General features: G+C 42.6%; 1 long non-coding RNA gene across 1 annotated transcript in view; it reads right to left on the bottom strand.

Annotated features, from left to right (window-relative positions):
• Positions 1-15,338, bottom strand: part of LOC307210433 — a 39,803-nt gene extending 24,465 nt beyond the window's left edge. The window contains exon 1 of the long non-coding RNA XR_013835997.1: positions 14,858-15,338. This is a non-coding gene — a long non-coding RNA (uncharacterized lncRNA). The remainder of the gene's footprint in view (positions 1-14,857) is intronic.
• Between the last annotated feature and the right edge of the window lie 1,718 nt (positions 15,339-17,056).

Genomic DNA, 17,056 nt, shown 5'->3' with positions numbered 1-17,056 from the left:
GCCCAGGAGAAAGGCCTCTGGTTTCTTCTGAAAGGTATATTTAAATACCTTTTTCATTTCATTATAAATCATCTCCCAGAAAGTCTTAATCCTTGGGCATGTCCACCAAAGGTGAAAGAATGTACCTTCAATCTCTTTACACTTCCAACATTTATTTTCGGGCAAATGATAATTTTTTGCAAGCTTGACTGGCGTCATGTACCACCTATAGATCATTTTCATTATATTCTCTCTTAAGGCATTACATGCCATAAACTTCATACCTGTGGTCCATAACTGTTCCCAGTCAGCCATCATAATGTTATGTCCAACATCTTGTGCCCATTTAATCATAGCTGATTTTACCGTTTCATCCTGAGTGTTCCATTTCAACAGTTAAACTGAGTATTTGGATGGGTTTGTCCATTAGTAGAAAATTCACAGAGGTAATGATGTCACTAGAATTTTATTATGAATTATGGAACGTTGCCAAAAACTTTGTCAGAATATCAGGTGGTGAATCAATCTTCCCTTATGTGATTAGAGAAGGTGCAGTTTTTGTGGAGTTGCATACTTTAATCTGTTCCCTTCCTGTCTCACATGTACCTTCCTACTGAGAGACTGGAAACTTGCCTCAATAAATAGTCTAAAATCAAGGTTTTTTTTGATTCAGCAGCCATAGGTCACATTCAGGATGGACATGACCAGTGCTTTTTTCCTGGGCGGATGCAGGGGTATGCATTGTTGGAATTCTGCCTGGGTCAGAGGGATGTGCCAGTCTTCCAGGCACCGGCAGATATTCCTCGGTGACCTCCCGGCTGCTACTCCCGTGGCAGATAAGCAGGCGAGGTCTCGGCGATTTTTCTCAGGCTGTGAGAAAAACACACCGTTCCTTCTCTCTCCCCTTTGGTGTCCCCCAGGGAGGGGAAAGAAGCAGACAGAAATCTATTTACATCTTTTATTTCTGTCTTTCACTTCAGTACAGAGAAAACATATCTGCACTCAACAGCAGTAAGAATAAACTCCACCCATGTACTTCCAGTACAGGTCATATGACACACACTGAGCTCACACCCTGTGCTCAATAAGGAGAATGTACTGCCCGTTTGTTTCCATGGCAACAGTCACAAACATCCTGTTTGGCTTTCCAGCCACAAGCAGCTGACTGAGCTGCTAGAGCCTTTGCTTGCTGCTGCATTGCTGCTTTAGAATAACATGCATAACCCTAAACACTTTGTGAATCTTTGCACTTTTGTCCATTTATTTATTTTCCCAGATTTGAACTATAAAATGGTGATTTTTCTTGAGTCAAAATGAGAGTACCCCTAAACATTTTTTTTAGAAAAAAAGCACTAATTTAATAAGCAAATCAAATTCAGTGGGCCTACTTTAACTGAAACTTAGTTGGCTACAATTCCATGCCTATAAGGTATCCTTACATTTGGGAATAGGTTAAAATCCAGCTGTGTGCACATCTGCCTAATTTACTGGGTAGAGATCAGCTTGCAAAGCCCCTACCACTCAAGCAGTCCTGGCAAAGCTGCTATTCTGGGCAATGAGAGGCATGGAGGTAGCTTAATGGTGTCTCCAAAACAGCCCATCATGAAGCTCAGTATGAACTTACAGGGTACACCGAAGCACAACATACATATGTGCCTCAGTGCAGTGCCCTTTAAGCTCCATATATCCCTTTCCATGAACCCAGGAGAATGTACACAGATGATAATCAGATGAGTGGTTGAATTTAAGCCAAGATAATGCTATCTTAACATTTGTGAAGCCTTGTAGAAAACAAGGACCTACATTATTTGTGATTGTTTGCTTGACATTGGTCACATCGCTGGGTATCTCATAGACATTATTGTTTCTGTAACAATGGAGAATATCCTTTGATAATCAGTGCTGAGGAACGGGTGTGTAAATTTAAGCAGATGGCACTTGGATGTATGTGTTTTTGCTTTAATTCCTTTTTAAAAAAGAGATATTTAGCTAATAGCATCGTAGCAAGCAGTTTCTATCTCTAACAACATGACATAATTCGTTCTTGAGAACTTGGCTCCTTCTGGAAAAGAAATTGGGTGAACTCTTGAGTGAGCTCTCTTTTCCTGAACAGCCATTTCAGGAGGTGCAACACAGATTTCTCACCCACCCTCTCGAGTGCAAGAAAATGGCGGCACTGGCTGCAAGAGCTCCCTTTTCTTCCTTCGAGTCATCCCCTTCCTACCACTCATCTTGACACTGTGAGACAGATGGCTGTAAATCTCTCGGATGCCTGTGTTTGGTGCCTGCAGGTTAGGCGTGCTGACTTATTAACACACAGTTTTGTCACTCAACCTTGTGGGCAAAGAGAGAAGGGAAAACAACGCAGCATAAAACAAATTTACAGCCGTTCATCCTAGGCTCATTTACATAGCACACAATTCCCCTTTCCCTTACCATGCACATCTTCGTGTAATTAATTAATACCACATTCATCAGAGTTTAATTCATGTTCGTGTAGTACACAAAGATGTGAAGGGGGGGGGGAGAAGGGGCGGGAGAGACCCTCCAGTGGTACGTTTCAGCTCCAGTATTCCATCGGAGCTTTGGTATTAAGCTTGGTAGAGCTTAATTAGACCCCATGATAATATTAGATCACTTCCTGCAGTTTCTGTGTCATCTGCTTAGAAAACATTTTACCGCTCCCTACTGCCAAGACTGTGCCACGGAAACCCTGCTGTCTCTCAGAGATGGCACGCGCTCACGAGGCAAGACAAAATGTTTTTGCAAAGCCTCCGTTGACTGCCAAGTGGAAACCCACAAGCGTGCATTGCAGCTTGGTTGACAAAACAACGTACACCATCTGCAAGCTTGGCTCCTGCCACTGGACACAGCATCTTGCATAAACAAAACTGTAATCAAGGTGTAGCCTGTCTAGAATATTCTTATGAGCTCTTAGTACTGGTAATTGCAGGGGTCCTTCCCTCCTCCCATTTATCTACTCTATCCTCTATTGTCAAAATTCCCATGCTACCTTAGCCACAGCAAGAATCCCAGCCGGGAATCCACTAGGGTAGGGTGGGGGGAGATGGGCATTTCTCCACATCACTTTACTCTGTGGCAAAAAAACCAACAACAGTGAACCTAAGCAACAAACAAGTCACATTCCAACCAATATGGAGCATTAGAAGACGGTCATAGCTACTTGGAGACCCTCAGCAAAAGCATCCAATCTTTAAGGTAACTTAATTGCCTGCAGTTTAATTTGCACTGGTCTACCACTTGTGTTAGGATCTATGTATGTGCCAATTTTTCTTTTCATTAAGCTTATGAATTACATCTTCCCTCCACCCCCCCTCCCAAAAACAACAACATAGCAACAATTCATTCATCAGCGGTGTATGACGAGAGTCGCCTGGGGGGGGGGGAGCTTTCTTTGATAGACTACAAACACAGATGCAAACAGAAATGGGATGAAAATTAAAATGAGTCTATTGGCTGGGAAGAAAAGTCACAATCCCTCATAAAAAAAACAAAAAAAACCTTTGCTCGAACATGTTTGTTTGGTATTTGCCGATTTTTTCTTTTAAGTCTGTCTCAGCATTAAAAATGAACGTGCGGAAATAATGGAGGCAGAGGGAGGCTAATTTTCTTTTTAAATCCTTTGCCAAAAACAAAGACTGAGCCAAACAAAAGCGGAAAATATATACTGCCCAGCGTGCCGAGGTATTCAGTGTGGGATCGGGCTCCTTGCCAACTGAATGCAAAATAAGCGGTTTTTAGCGTGTATGCAAAACGCCATTGTCTTAGCTAATGGGAGTTGCGAAAGACCATGTCTTGATTGCCAAGAAGGGTGACCTGTTGGGAGGAGCAGGAAAAGTAAAAAAAAGGGGGGGTAGACATGAGGATCCGTATCTAGGCAGGTTTGTGTCTTCCTTCATCTTTGCCCCACTGTTTCCTTTAAATCCAAAATGGCTGGCCACGTTCCCCATGCCTTCCCACCTTTCACTCCCCCTGCCCCATTTTCTTTCCTTCCCCTCTGTTCCTGATTTCTTTCCCCCTCTCTTGTCCTCCCTGTTCAAGGATCTCTCTGTTTAAAACGTCATAGGTCTTGAGCTTGAATGCAAAGGCTGTTTTCTGTCAGTCCGGCACACCATCCCTGCAAGATGCCATCTCGCTCGCATTCTTCCCAACAACGCTAGACAGGACTGAGGAATCTGAAAGGCATTATTGGTGCTCCAGCAGCTTTGACGCGCCTTGTGCACTTGACTCGCTCGATTTGCATATGCAGTGCAGCCATACTTAATGAGTGTGAGTAATTATGCCAATCAGACTTTCGGGTTGTGTGTGCGCGGGTCTTTTATTTAAAAAAATATTATTATTATTATTATTTCCCCCCTTTCCCCTCCTCTTTCCACCCCCACCAAGAAGCCTTTGCCATTAAAACTTAGCTACCTCTTTTGGCGCAGGGTAGGGGAGCAATGGGGGAAGGGAGGGGAAAAGGGGGTCAGTTGGCACAGCAACTGTTGTTAAGGGAGAAGAGAAGCAGCTGCCAGCCTGCATAGCAAATACGTAAGACTTGGCACCACGCCAGCTTCCTTGAGGGTTTCAGAGGGATGGTATGTTGGAGGGTAAGACTAGCTAATTAATCTTCCGGCAGGGAACAATGTAATATCAGACAATTACAAAGACAGAATGAAATTACAATGGTGGGAAGGCTGGCATACGAATTTCTCATCAAGTTCCCTTCTTCGGCTTCTCTCTTATAGATTTTTTTTTTTTTAATAGGTGAAGACGGGCAGTGTGAGAGAGCGGACTGGCGGGGGTGAGGGGAGGGAATCCCAGCCACATGCGCAGGTGGTTATTTTGTTTTCTCGGAATTGAATTACACCCACTGGAAACTGTTGTGTGTGTGTGTGTGTGTGTTTTTGAGGCTGCAGCAAGGAAACCATGGGACTGATTGGGAAATAAAAGAATGAGATGAAACGGCTCCTTTCTAACAAGGGCTTTCTCAAGTGCAGCACTTCAAGGAAGCAGGCAGCTGCCCATCTACAATGCCACCCGGGCCACTGGAATCTTGTGGTGGCATTGTGATGCAAGATGATGCGGTCAAAAATTTTATTAGGTTGTGAAGGGGCACTGACTGGTCTGATGGGGCAATGCCCAATGCCACCTTCAAAGTTTGAGTAGCAAAGTCCTGAAAGTTCATATCACTTCTGCACAATTGAGATCAGGGGGTTGGGAAAACACCTAGACCTCATTCCATCCATTGCACCTTATTTGCCTTTATCTGCTATTGGGACAGTCGGTAAATATAAAATGCATAAGGATCCTGCTAAAAGGCCTTCTTCTCCCGGGTAATAGGGGAACCAATGGGAAACTGTCTCCTCTTGATAAGCTTCATACAATTTGCAAGTTGGGGGGGGTCACTGCTGCCTCTTCCTACTTTCTCAAGTCTTTTCTGAGCTTTATACAGTCAGGCTATTCAGTTGTCCAACAAGCTTTCGTGCCTAGGGCAAAACTTGAAAGGGGGGAACAGGGTTCTAAAAGGGTGATTAAAATGCAAACAATTCTAACTCACGTTTGAAAAGAAACATGAATGGCCCTGACAAATGTAGCATATGATAGTGGGGCTGAGCCAGGCAGAAATTGAAAACAAGTCTCTTTGAAATTAAAGATGGGGGTGGTTTGTTCATTCTTCCTGTCTAGTCACAAACCCATGCCTCCTACCAATAATCACTCAGATTGTTCAATAAGTCTTGTGAGTCCTCAATACAAGTTCCCCTCTTTGCCTCCCCCACTCAACTGCAAATTGTTATTTTTTATTTTGCTTCTGTGATGTGACAAATGGGCCTGCTCAGAAGACTGACATCTGTCAAGCAGCAGATTTGCAAAATTCCTTCTCAGAAGGCTTTTTGAACTTCATGGTTACCTTAGGTTTTGGGCGTACTCAATGGGAGTTGTGTGTTGCCATGCCCTATCACAAGCTGCTTTTGACAGTCCCTTCGGCTTCCAAATTGATTTGCCAAATCCCAATCTGTGTTGCAGAAGTAGCTGGCTAGGTTTTGGGAACCTAGTCCATATGCATGTTTTCCTTCAAAATGTGAGGGCTATCTATTTTAAATAACTTTTAAATAACTTTAGGTGATAGAGAGGATCAAGGAAGATTCCACTCATCATGAATATTAGAGAGTCTAAGTCTGCAACTGGCCTTTAAAGTGGGAACTGCACAGCCAGGTTTCTGCATAACTTTTCAGAAGTCCATTTCTCTTTTGAGAAAATTGGTTAAATGTTTTATCCACTCTACACAAATGGCAAATGTTTTATCTACTCTCTGTCTCCTTTTGGAAAAGCAGTGAATTTCTAAAGGCTTTTGACTTGAGAAACCTTTCTTGACTTCCTGGGTGAAGAATGAAAAACTTTTTCAAGTCAGATCAATGTCCCACTTACTTTCCTTTCTTCTGACTAACATGGGGCAGCTCCTGATGCTTTGGAAAAAGTTTACGAACATCATAAGAACAGAAGAAGAAACCTGCTGGATTAGACCAGACCCCTGTCTGTTCCAGCATTCTGTTCTGTTCCAGCAACAGGAATTCAGATAGTACTATGCTTGCATTATATCCACCCCCTCTCCTGCTCCTTGTGCTGCTCTGTATCTATTCTGGTGGTTCCCACAACATCTCGGAGCAATGCCATGGGACATATATGGGGGTAGGATAAGGAGGAATTCCCATTGTAGCAGGAATGCTTGCAGTGACTTCTGCCAACACAGCAGGTTGGTTGAATATGGCCCATACTGTCTCAGAAAATGGAGGTCATATATAGCATCATGACTAATAGTCAGACAGCCTTATTCTCCATGAAATTTGTCTAATTCCCCTTTAAAGTTCTCTACATTGGCAGCCACCACTACATCCTGTGGTACCAAATTCCATAGATTAGTGATGTGTTGTATGAAGAAGTACTTCCTTTTTTTTCTGTCCTGAATCTTCCACCATTCAGCCTCATTGAATGACACTGGGTTCTAGCATAAAATGCTAACTCGATACACATTTCCAAGAATCAGCATCCTGGTACTTAGGGACCTCTGCACCAGCTGAAATCATATGCTGATAATCTTAAAGCCAAGTGAATAATGTAAATATTTGACCAATATCCATTTTTTTCTGATTTCTCTCTCTTTAAAACTCTGATTTCAAATCCCCACAACTTCATTTATTCAGATTTTCTTTTATCAGTATAATAGACATTGGTAAAAGAAGCCTTATGATTCCCACCTTCACATCACCAGAATGTGTATGTGTGTATGTGTGTGTGTGTGTGTTCTCCAGACTATTTGGATGAACTGTATTTAAATCAACATTACAACTGGTGGGGGGAAATGCCTATAAAGCAATATGGAAAAGAGTGCATGAAATATATGGGATACCCAGTCTCAAAGCAACTCAGCTGAGGATCTTGAAAGACCCATTTTCCTGTATTAAGTGGTTCTTGGTGGCTGAGAGTCACTTGAAAGGGCCGGCAAACAATACACAGAAGACATGGGATTCTACTTAGCTTAAAGCAAAAGTTGTACAACTATTTCATCCCAAAAAGACTGAAAATTTAGCTGCAGCTGAAGAATTATTATTTTTTGAATGCACATCAAGAAGTATATGAAACAAATTATGATTGCAATCATACTGAAATAAAAGAAAAACATGGTGTAAACAAAGATATACCTGAAGAACAGACATCTGTAGATTTGTGTTGAGACAGAAACACGAAGGATGGCAAACACACCTTTCCAATACTCAGACCAAAAGATGCAGCACAAATCTGGTAGCATGAGGCATTCCATCTCTGAACACTATGTAAAAGGAAAACCTCTAATTCCAATAATACACCACAGTAGCGTCCCTCTGATGCTCCAGAAGGAACAAAACCACTATAAAACCTCTCATGCACTGCCTGAATGTTGCTGATGCAACACCTCCTTCAGCCCAGTTCCTAGATGTGGAGTGCTACTTCGGACTCCTTAGCTGGACAGCTCCCCTGCTGATTCAGCAACCTTGCAGGACGTACTATTCCTTCACCTTGCTGGACAGCTCCCTGACCTCCTCACTAGTAAGAAGGCAAATTTCAACCTAAACAGCTCAGCCTTTCTGGGACCTGGACTCTTTACACATGTCAAAAGACTGCAACTCAACTGGGCAAGTCATCATTCATCAATGGACTAAAGTCAGATGGCTGAAAACAGATACATATATAAGCAAAATGATATTAAATAGAGGGAACAACAAAAGTCCCTACCGCTGAAATGAGGATTCATGAATTCTTTAACATATACAACTGTCCTTTCCCCCCCCCCCACAAGTCTTTCTTAACAATCAGCAGAGGCAGAAAGTACTTTTAACACTCATGCTATGTTTCTGGAGATTCTACATGAAGCCCCTCACTAACGCTTAGAATCATAGAATCATAGAGTTGGAAGAGACCACAAGGGCCATCGAGTCCAACCCCCTGCCAAGCAGGAAACACCATCAGAGCACTCCTGACATATGGTTGTCAAGCCTCTGCTTAAAGACCTCCAAAGAAGGAGACTCCACCACACTCCTTGGCAGCAAATTCCACTGTTGAACAGCTCTTACTGTCAGGAAGTTCTTCCTAATGTTTAGGTGGAATCTTCTTTCTTGTAGTTTGGAACCATTGCTCCATGTCCGCTTCTCTGGAAAAGCAGAAAACAACCTTTCTCCCTCCTCTATGTGACATCCTTTTATATATTTGAACATGGCTATCATATCACCCCTTAACCTCCTCTTCTCCAGGCTAAACATGCCCAGCTCCCCCACCGGTATGAAATTCACGGCATGTAATGCCTTAAGAGAGAATATTATGAAAATGATATATAGGTGGTACATGACCCCAGTCAAACTTGCAAAAATCTACCATTTGCCCGATAATAAATGTTGGAAATGTAAAGATACTGAGGGGACATTCTTTCACCTTTGGTGGACGTGCCCAAGGATTAAGGCTTTCTGGGAGATGATATATAATGAACTGAAAAAGGTATTTAAGTATACTTTCCTGAAGAAACCAGAGGCCTTTCTTCTGGGCATGGTCGGCCAATTGGTGTCAAAGAAGGACAGAACTTTCTTTATGTACGCTACAGCAGCAGCAAGAATACTCATCGCAAAGTATTGGAAGACACAAGATCTACCCACTCTGGAAGAATGGCAGATGCAAGTAATAGACTATATGGAACTGGCTGAAATGACTGGCAGAATTCGAGATCAAGGAGAAGAGCAGGTGGAAGAGGATTGGAAGAAGTTTAAAGCCTATTTACAAAAACACTGTAAAATCTTTGAATGTTGAGGACATTGAAAAAGAAAAGAAGGGGTTCTAGTGACTGAGTTAATTAAGAGCACAAAGGGAGGGATTAAGAGTCAAAATGAACAAAATTGAGCTTGCTGAACTAATTATTACATAGAATACAAGATCGGGAGGCGGGTGGAAGCAAAGAAAATAAGGTTTTGAAGGTTATAATTGGAAAGTGAGTTTATTTTTATGTCAAAATTTCCTTTTTCTTTTTTCTTTTTTTCGTCTTATTTTTTGTCTATGCTGTTTTCTTTTCTTTTTTGTATAATGTTTGTGAAAATTTTTCTTTTGTAATGTTTGTGAAAATATGCTTTTTTTGTTTTTTTTGTGGAAAATGTAATAAAAATTATTTAAAAAAAAAAAAAAACATGCCCAGCTCCCTTAGTCGTTCTTCATAAGGCATCGTTTCCAGGCCTTTGACCATTTTGGTTGCCCTCCTCTGGACACGTTCCAGTTTGTCAGTGTCCTTCTTGAACTGTGGTGCCCAGAACTGGACACAGTACTCCAGGTGAGGTCTGACCAGAGCAGAATACAGTGGCACTATTACTTCCCTTGATCTAGATGCTATACTCCTATTGATGCAGCCCAGAATTGCATTGGCTTTTTTAGCTGCCGTGTCACACTGTTGGCTCATGTCAAGTTTGTGGTCAACCAAGACTCCTAGATCCTTTTCACATGTACTGCTCTCAAGCCAGGTGTCACCCATCTTGTATTTGTGCCTCTCATTTTTTTTTGCCCATGTGCAATACTTTACATTTCTCCCTGTTAAAATTCATCTTGTTTGTTTTGGCCCAGTTCTCTAATCTGTCAAGGTCATTTTGAAGTGTGATCCTGTCCTCTGGGGTGTTAGCCACCCCTCCCAGTTTGGTGTCATCTGCAAATTTGATCACGATGCTCTTGAGTCCATCATCCAAGTCGTTGATAAAGATGTTGAATAAGACCGGGCCCAAGACAGAACCCTGTGGCACCCCACTAGTCACTCTTCTCCAGGATGAAGAGGAAGCATTAATGAGCACCCTTTGGGTTCTTGATGAAGGCTTAGCATAAGTGAGTTCACAGACACATGTTTATCACTGGATGACTGCAATATCAATCAATATCAATGGAGGTCTTCCACGTGTGAAACAGTCATCACTACAAACCACTTTCATATCACCTGAAATCAGTTCAAATGACTGAACACAGAGGCAGTTCATGCTTCCAAGTGAAAGTAATCAAAGGATAGAGCACAGAGTTGTCCAACCATGGGGCCTATGAAGAGTTTGGATTTGATATCCTGCTTTATCACTACCCAAAGGACTCTCAAAGTGGCTAACATTCTCCTTTCCCTTCCTCCCCCACAACAAACACTTTGTGAGGTGAGTGGGGCTGAGAGACTTCAAAGAAGTGTGACTAGCCCAAGGTCACCCAGCAGCTGCATGTGGAGGAGTAGAGACGCGAACCCGGTTCCCCAGATTACGAGTCTACCGCTCTTAACCACTACACCACACTGATTGCTGAGATTCATTAGGACAAGAAGGAATTCAAGGGCAGGTGAAGACAGGGTCCTGGATGCCGGTGAAATGGGCTCAAGAAAATGCATGGTTCTTAAAAAGTTACTTCCTGAATACAGCATCAAATCCTGATATAGACACTGATAGCTTTAAGATTTCTTCTCTACTTTTGTCAATGGCAAAGACAGATCCTGTCTTGATGAAAACATGCAGGAACTTCCTCAAGCTTAACTTGTTCATAAAAATGCGTAATATAACTATGCTTTTGCCAGTTGCTTACTGTGTTATTACTACCACTGGAATTAGCATTTACTTCATACTAATGCAATGGTAATGGTTTGCTAGATAAATGGCCCATGCTTAGACTGCTTACATACCAAGTTAGATGAAACAGGACAAAGGTGAATGGAGAGAATGGGGAATAGCAAGAACAGAAAAACACATTGCAGTCTCAAGAAATGAGGCAAAGGCCTAACAAACCACCCAAATAATCCAATCCAAAAAGGAAACTTCTTTTAGAATCACATTCACAGCTCTCTAACCCAGGTGACCAATCAAAGACTACTCAGGTAGTTTGAAGCGAATACAGATGCAGCCTGGTTCCAAAGAACTATTTAACTATCTCCACAGACCCAAGTTAGACTAGGATTTGTTTTTCTCAAATAACAGTTCACCATTGCCTCGTGGCAAACAATAGTTCCAATATCTAGAAAATCTGGATTAGCTTTCTTGATGGCAGAAATTTTGGATCTGTTGTCAACTGCCCAGTGCTCTACCTCTCAAAGTTGAGCTGCTACCCCATATGAAGAGGCCTGGTTTCAACTTACATGGCCATATTCTCACCACAAAATGACTTCAGGACAGGTGATATGTGGTGGAAACTTGCATGATTTTAAACTTGGTACAAAGTGGCACAGTGCTGGGAATGCATCATCCATACATCTATGTTGGTGACAGGGGTGGGATGGGGTGGGGTGAATAATTGGTGCAGCTCTTGGGTCAGGCATTGTCCACTCCAAACTCAGGTTTGGGCTCTACTCAAACCTCTGTTCTAGGGTCCTGCCTGTAACCAGGAATAGGTTTGTTTGCCTTGCAAGCAGTGAGTCCTAGTACTATGTCGACTGCTTCCTCCTCTTCTTTCTCTGGCTTCAAAGGAATGTAGAGATGGAATGAAAAGAGAACCAAGTGCCTGCATGCCATCTGGGCCTGGAGTGGACTGAGAGAGGTGATAAATTCTGCTTCCCCTACTCTTCTCCTTTCTTGACCCTCTCCTCTGACTTCCTGTTATGGGTACTCTTTGGGAGGTGGTAATTCTGTTCCTAGGAGGAGGCCCACAGAAGAGAGAAGGAGCCAATTACATTATATATGTATGGGAAAGTGAGGGGGCCCAGGAGAACATTAGTAGACCATTCTGTTATGCACAAACCCCAGAGCAAACCCTTCCCCGGGGGCAGGGGGGGGATGTGTTCAATGGGTACACTGACGTTTGGACAGCACCTCCACATTGACATTTAAAGCATATGGTTCCCCCCCCAAAAAAAGAGAATCCTGTGAACTGCAGTCTATCCCTCAGAGATACCATTCACAGCATCCTGAGCAAACTACAGTTTCCAGGATTCTTTCGGGGAAGTCATGTGCTTTAAATGTATGGTGCAGATATAGCCTTTTAATAAAAGGGGAAAATGCATTGCCATAGCCAGGAGATATAGCCATTATCTGCATCTCCTGGCTATGGCAATGCATTTCCCCCTTTTATTAAAGTGGTGCTTCTTCAAGTCAAACACTTGACTTGGGGGAATTTAATTTGCAATAAATCTAAATTACAGCACAAGTAAATCAGCTGAGGTGGCTATGGTAATTAATTTCCTATCCTAAACATTATTATATAGCTTTTAAAATAAGTTGATTGTGGTTGGGCATGCCGGTAGGTACCATTATTGGTAATTAGAGTGACCAAATAGCATTGCAGTAACAGCTCCCCCTTTCCTACCCACCCACCCACCCACTCCCTCCCTTTCTCTTTTTCTCACACACTATTTCTTGTCTAACAGTAGTGTGTGTGTGTGTGTTTAAATTACTGTGGCAGGAACAGTATCCATTCTGTTTTCATTCTCAGGGGAAAGACATGCTTTCAAAATTTGCTGAAGGATTTATGGCATTTAAGCATGACACCCATAAAAAGCTGATGATCAGACTGACTCAATAGCTTGGTGACTGACTACTCTCCTAAAGACTAGGAAGTGCCCTTCAATCACACCTTTCCATTCTCATCCTCAGCTGCAACTAACCCGGTAAAACACTGGCTTCCCAGGGAGAAACTAGAAACAGGCCAGACCAGCCATGGATAAGGAATGCAGTTATAAAAAGCTCCCATAACTGCTACGCGTACATTGTAATTATGAATGTGGTCTTGCTGACACTAATGGAGAATTCCACTGGAACAACCTTTCCTCTGCAAGGAAACACACGCGGGAGACATTATGTCAGATGAAAAACTGAAGATGGGCTTTGCAAAAATGAACTGTCAACAGCACCCTAGATTCCTGCCCAATTTTGCTCAAGTTCCTACTCCACTCCCCAAACACACCTTAGTTTTTCATTCTGACATAATGTTTTCCATGTGTTGGGTGGGGGGAATTATAGCAGAGACTGAGACTGAGAGTCATCTAGCTCAAACCCAGCCTCAATGTGAGTGTCACCTGGTAACCCAGTTGCCAATTCAGAAGGGAAAGAAGGAAATGGTTACTTGACTTTCTGAAAAACCACTCTAGGGAATGAAGAATGGAAGCTTGGCCCATTATCCTTACTCTCTTTTCCTAGAAGCTCTTCAAGAAAGTTGGAGCTGTTGATAGGGCAGCAATCCTAACCTCATGTAGCTAGGAGGAAGCCTCATCAAGTTCAAGAGAACTTACTTCTGAGTAGATATGTTAAGGATTGTGATACAAGTTGAAGCAACATGCCCATAGACATTGAGACAATCATTGCATTTCATTCCAATATTTTCAGGGTTAGGCTGCAACATGACACATTTTCACCTATATTTATTTTATTTATTTCATAGAATTTATACACTGCTTATTGTAAACCACTTTGAGGCTGCTGTTTTTACAAAGTTAGTGGCTTTGGTCCAGAATTTATGGGAATGGAACTCTGCTCACAGGATACTCTCTGGGGGAAAGGAGGTATGGCAAATTTTGTCAATTCCCTTTCCCATGCAGCCCTTCTGAAAATTTGTTTTGGGGGTTTGGGGTTCCCTGAAAAGCAGTATGGGAGGTGGTGTGGGAAACTGCAGGGTGATGGAGGAATTGCTAAAACTTGGCTTCCCCTCTTTCTCCAGCAGAAGCCTCCCCTGGGTTTCAGTACCTCTTGTTCATAGAAGGGTAATCCTGGATCCAACCTGGCATGTTTAATAATATGCACCAACTACCACTGCTTATAGTCTGCAAGCTGTTCTGTTTAGTTTTACAGAACTCTTCTTTAGAAATTGAAACAACCCTATTTTACCCCCCACCCACCATGCTTACATTTTTAATACTTCTAGACTGGGATTCAACCCCATACTGGCAAATTCAGATTGTGTGATTGCACAAAAAGGCTTCCCCCACCCCCAAACCCCAGACTTTTTGCAATACAGAAACTGATGGGGAAATCCACTGGAAAAGTGTGGGATAACAATTGCTTGAGGCAATGTCCTATAACTTCCCTGCAAACGAATCAGGGAGAATGCTTAATAAGCAAGCTGTTTGGAAGCAAACTTAAATATTGTTTTTGGAAGTAAAATGCTTATCCTGAGCTGTTAATACTGATATTTTAGTAGGGGAATCTCAGACAGCATACATAAGCCTACCCTGCGTCCTTTAGGGACTCCATCCAGGCAGTTAGCTGTTGCAACACCTCATAAACACATACATACACACTCAATGTATTAGCAGAAAGCAATTAGAATTCTTTCTCTAAAATACAACCATACGGTGAGCCACCACCCAGTTCTGAACCAAAAAGATATTTTTGTACAGAAAACTTAGCAATCAATACTGCTCAAAACTTACAGGAGTTTGGCTTTTGAGTTCATCGGGCTCCCCTAGTTCTTCACGTTCTCCTTTCAGCTGGCATCGCCTGGCAGCAGGCGCTTTTCCTTTGCTTCGTTCATTGGTTGCCTCTTGTTATCCATTCCACATGGGTGGAGTCAGCAGCAGGGGGTGTAGAGGGGAGGGGATTGTGCGGGGTTTCAGAGTCTGAAGGCACCATTTGCTACATTCCTGCTCAAAGCTCGCAAACTCTGCCCTGTTGCATTCACCTGCACTCACGTGCATGACCTCTCTGGTGTCCCGGGGTTTTTGCTCTTGGCATCTGCATTCCGCTGTGAGACTGGAGCGCCGGAAGCTTAGTTGCATTGAACTTTGCAGCTGCGTGCATCTAAAAGGCAACACGTGAATCAAGTTGCAAACAATATACACAGCTGTATGGCAAAACCAGTACAATAAGGCTTGTGGGAAGCAGTGTCCAAGGGAGGCAGGCGCTGTCTGGGAAAGGTGAATCTCTCTCCCCACCCCACAATAATAATAAAATAAAATAAAATAAAATAGGCTGATCCATTCGCATAAGGTTGAGCTCCCTCAGGTTGCATGACCTCCTATTGTGTGTGGGCTTTGAAGTGCTGATTAGCAGGGCTGGGAACATGCTGATCAAAAGTTAATTTCTATTTGCTGTTGCTTCATAATTGGATGAACACGAAAGCAATTAAATATTAAAACATACAAACAAATAATGAAGTCACTGTAATTAGCCAAAGTTTGATCACTGTCATATTTATTTAGGGGGAGATGATATGTCTCAGCAGGTGACATTTTAAATACCCTTGGACGCTTTGGCGCTGCCTTTGGAGAATGCTGAATAATGTACGTAGGATTTAATTAAACCCCATTGTAAATCAGCTGTGATGACAGGCAAATGACAGCCACATGTTGAAGAGAGAATTAGGCCACAGCGAGGGATATTAATTAAATGGGCTCGGTGAGGTTCAGTCTCAGCTTCTGGAGCTGGTGGCTTTGGGCTGGCTGAAAAGAGTCTGCACTTTAAAAAACAAATGTTACATTTCAAACAATGATGGTGGTTAAACAATTGGGCCTGTTTTAAAACATCTTCACCATTTGAATGGCAAAAGGATGGCATGTCCCTGAAGTAAACTTTGAGGCAAAGTGTGCATCCCTGAGGTAAATTTTGAGGCAAAGTGGGCATCCCTGAGGTAAACTTTGAGGTAAAATGTACATTCCTGAGGTAAACTTTGTCCAAACATGCTGTTGGATGATGTCACAGGATGGCACTCTTTTTCTTTTTAAGCTAATATGTAGTAACCTGTCTATCTATCCGTGTATAATTGCAAGTTGTAACTAATGTCTAAGTAATGGTTCCTTAGAGTGCCCACTACAGTGCAGGAACTGGAGGAAGCAAAATGGCTACCACATCAGCAGTGATACAGGCAAAATGCAACTCCTCACAAAGTAGAGAGACATGCAATAATGTAGAACTGCCTTGCATTCTGCTTCAAACTTCAAACACTTTTACATTCGCATGTTAAAACTGCCACAATTTTCAGAATAAGAAATAATACTGCTCTCTGGGTTCCCACCAGAAAAAGAGTTGCAAGGGACAAGTAGCTGTCATATGAAGTAGCCAACATATATATTTCTTTTGAAAGTGAAGGCAAATCCGGTAAATTTCGTTTGCTTGCTTGCTTATAGGCATTTATAGTCAACCGTTTACCATGCAATCCCAAGACAAGTTAATACACCAGATGGGCTGGTTCCCAGCCATCTTTCCAATGCCGCAGCTGCTGCCCCCCCACACCCCATGTATGAGTCACACGGTTTAGTCGATTCATCTGCCAATGGAGTCAGTGAAGATGGTGAGTGGCAGGTGTGCTGGTGGGTCCACCTGACTTCTCACAATGTAAGGTCCTGTTGGTGGGTAAGGACTTAATCTTCCTAGGTGAGAGGAGGGGAAGATGTCCATACTGAGTTGAGAGGAGAGATGGGGGTGGGAATTTTGTTTTTCTGCTGCTGTTGAATTGTGTTATTCAGTGGACCTTGTTTTTTTTTACATTATTATTGGTTAGTTCAGGGGTAGTCAACCTTTTTTATACCCACGAATGCATCTTTCTTTATGGTAAAATTTCCTTACCACCCACCAGTGCTCGATGGCAGGAGGATTCAGCTTGTGCCATAGAACCCCCTACCGCCCACCTAGAA

This window comes from Podarcis cretensis (genome assembly GCF_951804945.1).
Source record: "Podarcis cretensis genome assembly, chromosome: 2".
NCBI lineage: Eukaryota > Metazoa > Chordata > Lepidosauria > Squamata > Lacertidae > Podarcis > Podarcis cretensis.
This window is presented reverse-complemented; position numbering and strand designations above follow the sequence as displayed.